The following is a 6,874-nucleotide window of genomic DNA, read 5'->3' as shown; positions in this document are numbered from 1 at the left end:
AGAACGTATTTTAGACATTACAGGACAATGGGGGTTTCGAATATATTCAAGTATTGGTCTATAAAAATACAGTAATGTTAAATATAAACCTTAACCGATAATATTTTTCAATCAGGTGGATGAATCGATGGAGTTTATATTATTATCCCAATATTAGTTTATATTATTCCAATATTATTATTTTAGTAGAATTTTTAAATTTCCACACCAAGAAATGTCACATTTGAGTTGCAAACCTGATAGTATTTTAAGATATGATATACTAGGTGAACAGATTTTTATTAATTTACTAAAGAGGTTTTTAGTAATCCATTTACTAAAAATGGATTAGATAGAGATGAATTCTATATTTTTGTTCTAAATGGAGATGAAATTATTCTATTTTACCAACATTCAAAATATTACATTTCTGAAAATAATTTACTGGATGCTAATTTAATAGAAAAAAAGTAAATAGTTAACAAATTTGGTTTATATAACAATAAAAGTAACCTAAGGAATAATTGGATTCCTAGCTTATTCATTTCAGAGTACAACTTTTCTCTAATAATTATTAGCTTCTATAAATATTTTGCCAAAAAATAAATCACTCCAAAATCAACTGATTATATTTTTTAATTGCGATACAGTTTACAGTAGATTTTTACTACATAGATTTGATCAGGGAATGGAAATAACAGTTTCATACATAACAAATTTTTTCCACTTAATTTTTAATTTATGGATTACTTTAAAAGAAAAGAATTATTAAACTGTAATCCGTTACAAATTTTTCTTCCCGAATCTGAATCAGTTGCAATAAACCTTCAAAATTTCAAATAAATATTCAATTTGGACAGAAACTTAAAGAGTAAACATAGTTCTTAAATTTAAATTGCATCTAATAAATAATCTTCTAGAAGAAATAATAGATTATTTTCCCTTACAGTCAACAGTTGCACTAACATACCTAGAATATCAAAGTTAACAACCTGGAATGTAACATTAATATACAGTACTAACAGTAGGAATTAAATTAAAAGCAGTTCCTTTATAGCTCTTTCAAGTTAAATAATGCAAGAGTTCAGTTTCCTGCTGGATGGGTGACTGCATTTTGTTGGGATAAACAGTAAACAGTAACAGTAGTTAAAGGTGTGGAATAAAATAAGCATTGTAATTAACAAAGCATTGTAATTAACATGGCTCAGTAACATCTCAGCTGACAATTATAATCAATACATTAAACTATTAAATTGACTTAAGAAATAAAGAGGACTTTTGAACGTAATAACTTTAAAATCACAAATGTTGAGTTGAATTTTTGTTAAAAAGAAAAATTAAACACTAATATTATTTTTTTTTAAATTATTATTATATAATAACTGATGAAACGAAAAGAGTAATTTTTCTTAAAATTTAAAATAATAATAATAATAAATGTAAAAAATACAACCACAAAAGCAAATATAATATAACAAACCTTGAGTGTGTATGTAGCGTGCAAACATGTGCATGTGCATGTGCACCGAAGCATATCTACAGATGATAAAAAATATAAATGTAATATTAACAACTTAATACTAAAAAATAATTTTGTATATATTTTTTTTTATTATATTTAAAATTAGTAATAATAATAATAAAATAACTTATTAAAAATAATCAAGGATGTATGTATGCTATCAAAAACTCATATGTAAAAAGACTCAGATATAGTGCAAATTTCTCATCCAGATATGGGTACGCTAAATCCAGTATGAACAACTGAATATCAAAAAAAAAAATCTGGAACTCTTCAAACTGCATTTATATTTCTTCTAAAAATATTTTATTTTCTTTTAATGATCATACAACTTCATAACCAACAAAATAATTTCACTAAACATTCAACTATATAAATAAATAAAAAACTAGTTATATCATTTTATAACATTATCATATAATAAAACTATGTCATTGTGTAAACTACACTAAATAGTGTAGTAAACTATACTATTACATCTTACAATGTGATGGTTCTACTTCATTTGGAATCCTTCAGTATTAAAAATGCATCTCATATCAGGGTTAAATATAAATCTACTTTTCCAGATATCCTGGAAACTTAACATTATAAGGATAAAATTTCAATTCCCTATTCCACATTTAATAAAACTGGTTCCCATAGATCCCTGAAAATGTGCTTGTGGTTTCACTGGATGTTGTTAGTCAGCACCTGGAATATTTATTAGTAACCGGTTTATGCCATTTAAAAAATATATATAAAATTTGTCATAATAGTTTTCCGTAGTGGTATTAAGGTTTTTTAAATTATCAATTTCAAACTTAATTAATAAATAGTGTTGACTATCTACTGCATATATACATATGTTTTAGATAATGACTGATAAAGGATAAAGAAAGTTTGGCAAATGATTTAATTATATTTGTATTTTAAGAACACATTTAAACATTAACACGTTTGTAATACTGCTATACAAACTATACTTTAAACTTTTACTATATGTAGCCTCCTCATACTGCTCATATATAAACTGTACTTTTAAAAATGTGTTATATAGTGTGCCCCCAAGACATAACAGTAATTTATTACAAAACATTGTGCAAAATATGTATTCAAGTGAATATAAATTCAATGTGTGTGAAGTGTTTTGAAGAATTTAAATAAACATTATTTAAGGATATAAAAAATATCAATAAATATATATTGAGTTGCAAAGAGCTGTGAAAATTCACAACAATATTACAAAAATCGAATCAAGTCATTTTAAAAGGGCAAAAGGAAATTCTTTATGGGACTAACAGTATAAATCACAACAAAAAGATTTCCTTAAAAATACATTGTTAATTTTGAAGCACTAACCACAAGTGCCATAACTAAGGGGTACAACTATCAAATTTTATCATTTTATAAAAAAATTCTATTAATTTATTAAATAACATATAATAATAATAATAATAAAAAAACAAAACATGTTTTCGTTTATAATACGATTTTTCTTAAAAACAATGTAAATGACAAATTATTAGATGGTTTAAGATTTTCTAATGGTTGTTTAATAAATAATTAGAGGTACCCATGATAATGATCAAGATGGCTGATATAATGACTGAAAATACCACAAATAAAAATTTTTTTAATAAAAGAACATAGAGTAAATCAGAATAATTTACAATCTTTTTTTCAATCACAACAAATAATGTTAACTAAAAAAGAAAAAACAGATTGATCCATATGACATGTATGTCCAGATAACCAATAAATGGATAAATAAATTACTACAAAATAAAAAGTTATACTTTTATCACATAATAGTAACAAAAAAAAAATTAAATACATAAAAATCCCAGTCAGATATAAGAACGTATGAAAAATAAATTAAAATAACAATATGGCAATATTGAAACATCAATTATTACACATAATAAACATGTTTTATGAAACCATAGTAAATACTTAAAATTATTATGTAAGAAAAATTCACAGTAATAGTACAATTTCAGTGATCGTTATGCAATTAATCCGATACACATAATAAAAATTATTATTTTTTGTTTAATTAAAAACATTTCTTAAATAAAATTGTGTTACACTATGCTAAATAACAAATCAAATTATGCAAGAATTGATGTTTATTTAGTAATAAAAATAGTATTACTAAATAAAAACTGATAGTTTTAATATAAATTACATAATATTATCAATTAAATAATAATTTAATTGATTTTTATACTGTAAGAAAGAAAGAAAAATTAAACTTTATATAACAATGATTCAGAACAGTTAGAAAAATTATACAGCATATACGTAAATGAGTAACAATTATAACATTTACAACAATTTTAAGAATGGTATAATTCAATACTGTTAAAATAATTCAATTGCACTGAATTATTTTATATAATTATACAAATGCCCTTCATCATCAATGTACCTCATTATGGAGAGGGGGAGAAAAAATTTACTTTCATTAACAGTACAAATAATCTAATTTTACTGAAACAGGTCAAGAAATTAGCAAGACTAAAATGTGAAATTGTCATAAAATTCTGATTCATAATGGGGTACAAACATTAATACCATAATTTAGTCAATTTGTATGATGATTATGATAATAATAATAATGAGGAATAATGAATGATGTAATTCTCTAAATAGATAAGTATAATCAATTACAAAAAAAAATCTGACACCAACTGATAAAATTGAATATTTACTTAGAAGTTATATATATTAAATGTTGAATACATCTATGTTTTGCTGATCAGTTACAACCAAATGGTTTTAGGACCTGATACAAGTTATTCTAGAAAATGGCATATCCATAACAGTACCAATTTCTTGGCATGTGAGAAGTGGAGTGGTATCTTCTTTAGCCTATCAAGCTCACCAAAACACAAGTAGATGATACTGAGTCTAACAATGACACTTTTACTATGTTTACTACAGAGATTGGTCGCATAGTAAACATTACCTCAAGTAAATAATACTACGTAGTGTTACTTCTATCATTTGTATTCTTTATTAAATATAAAATAAACAACTTTTACTATGTAAAAAAGGAATTTAAAATAAGATAAGTTACATACATAATTACTTTGTTTCAGTATTTACACATCCTTAATTTATCAGTAAATATGAGTCAGCCATTTGTGATTACTTGGTCACAATCATCAAGCATTATTATTTTTGTATAACATATGACGGAAAAAAATTATGTTAAATTGTAAGTACTATAGTTTTTTTTTTACTTTTTTATATAACAGATTCACCAAGAAGTTTGAAGTTGTTTTTGATTATAATTTATGCAATCTTACTTTTTGTAATTTATTAATTATTATTATTATTAATTATTTATTAATTTTTTGTACTTTTTGAAATTTAGTTACTTTATTCAAACTTTCATGTCTGAATTTATCACTTGATTCTGCCAAACAAGGAACTCTCTTTCAGTTTCAGCCAGCCTTCTTGGCTTTAGAAGTAATTTGAGCCATTGGCGAAGTAATTTGAATGCATAATACTGCATGATAAAGGTTTTTTTATACTTGTGCTATTCTGCAATTTAGAATAGACGTAGTTTATGCTGAAAATGGGAAAATACACTTCCAAAATAAAATACTAATATAACTCTTGCTTTGTAGACCTATAACAAGCACTTATAGATGAAGAAGGAGATAGCATTGCTAGTAAATTATCAAACACCATTAGAACCCCTGGAAATATTTTTCAAGTTCTGAATCATCTCTGTAGCTATAAAAAGCTCACCGTTTACCATCTAGAAAGCTGTTAGCTTCATTTGGACAGCTTTAGAATTTCATAATTTTGACTTAAACTTTGATGTCGCTGCTAACTTATTACCTAAGCTACAGGTTTCTGATTTTGCCAAAATCTAGGTTATTACTTATTAAAATTCTTACAAATTTTGCATATTAATATATATAACCTATTCTATGCGTAGTAATTGTGATGGTTCATCATCAGTTTCTTATTCTTTGAAATCAGATATTTATCTGAATTATTTTCTGTATTCTCTTCTGAAATCGGTTTCATTTTGCTTTTCTTTTTCTAGCACCAGATTACATAATTTTTTCCCTCTGTGAATTGATACTATGTAGTCCTGAAACCACATATCTGTATTCTTTTCTCTCCCCAACTCTTGCGCTTCTTTTTAGGCCTATCATATCATCACATTTTATTACAGTTTTTTTTTAAAACTATTTTCTATTAATAATTCATTATTTATAGATGTGATTTTGATTTCTGGAGTTTCCATCAACTGTTAATATGGTTTGGTCAGGTTTTAATTCATGTAATAAATTTTTTTTCTATCTCTTCATTTTTTTCAATTCATCATGTATCCATCTTTACTAATTTGTAGTCAGCACAATGTCTCTTGTTGGTCCATAATAACAATAATTTTGGAATCTCTGCATAACCTTATGCAATTCATCTGATGTCTCTAAATATCTCTTGATCTCACCCATTTTAATTTTATCTAATATACCTCACCTATATCTCACCTACTATAATTTAACATATTTTTATTTATTTATTTTTTTAATATTTTTTTGAGTTTTTACAATTACTCATTTACATACAAATTTCTGCAAACTTAGTTTCTCTTTCAGTCTTTGGTCTAGTCAGTGATCGTTGATTTGTTTGCCTCACTTTACTATTATGGCATTCCAGCCCCTCCTCCATTGTTATTAGATTTTTATCGCATTTTATATATTGACTATATCATCAATTTCTTCATACATCTATTTATTTGGAGAAGTTATTTAGATCTATGTTAATATTCTATAATCTAATTAGTAATCAAAGATTCTATTTTCCTTGTTACCTTCTTTATTTCTAAACTACCCAATTTTATGATTTTCATTTCCCATTTTTAATTATCTACCCTACTATTCTTTTTTAAATTTCTAAGATTTCAATCGCTAATTGAAAGTTCAACATAATGCTTATGTTTTCCAAGAAAATGTTTTCTGAAGAAAATACTTATCTTATAGATATTAAAGAAAAGAAACCGAGAGAAATAGTTCCATAGAAAATACAGCTGTTTTTGATATTTTTTAACCTTACATTATTTGAAATACTATGCGTTTGTTATTGAGATTGTACAGTAACACTATCTGCTTCTGAAAGACTTGCAAGTTCCTGCGCTAACAATGTTTCTTTAATTCGTACTACACCTTTATTTAACGTCTTAAATAAAGTTTTAAAATTACTTAAAAGTTTTGGAATTTTTTATTCATACTGGTGGTCAATGCTGTAGACCACTAGCATCATTATGTTCTCTTTAGGTACTGTGCTTTGCTGTATGTTACACTTAACTTTCCTAAAGTACCTTTCCTAGAGAAATAGAAGATAAAAACTGCATCAGTCATGTAC

This window comes from Lycorma delicatula, chromosome 5, assembly GCF_047948215.1.
Source record: "Lycorma delicatula isolate Av1 chromosome 5, ASM4794821v1, whole genome shotgun sequence".
NCBI lineage: Eukaryota > Metazoa > Arthropoda > Insecta > Hemiptera > Fulgoridae > Lycorma > Lycorma delicatula.
This window is presented reverse-complemented; position numbering follows the sequence as displayed.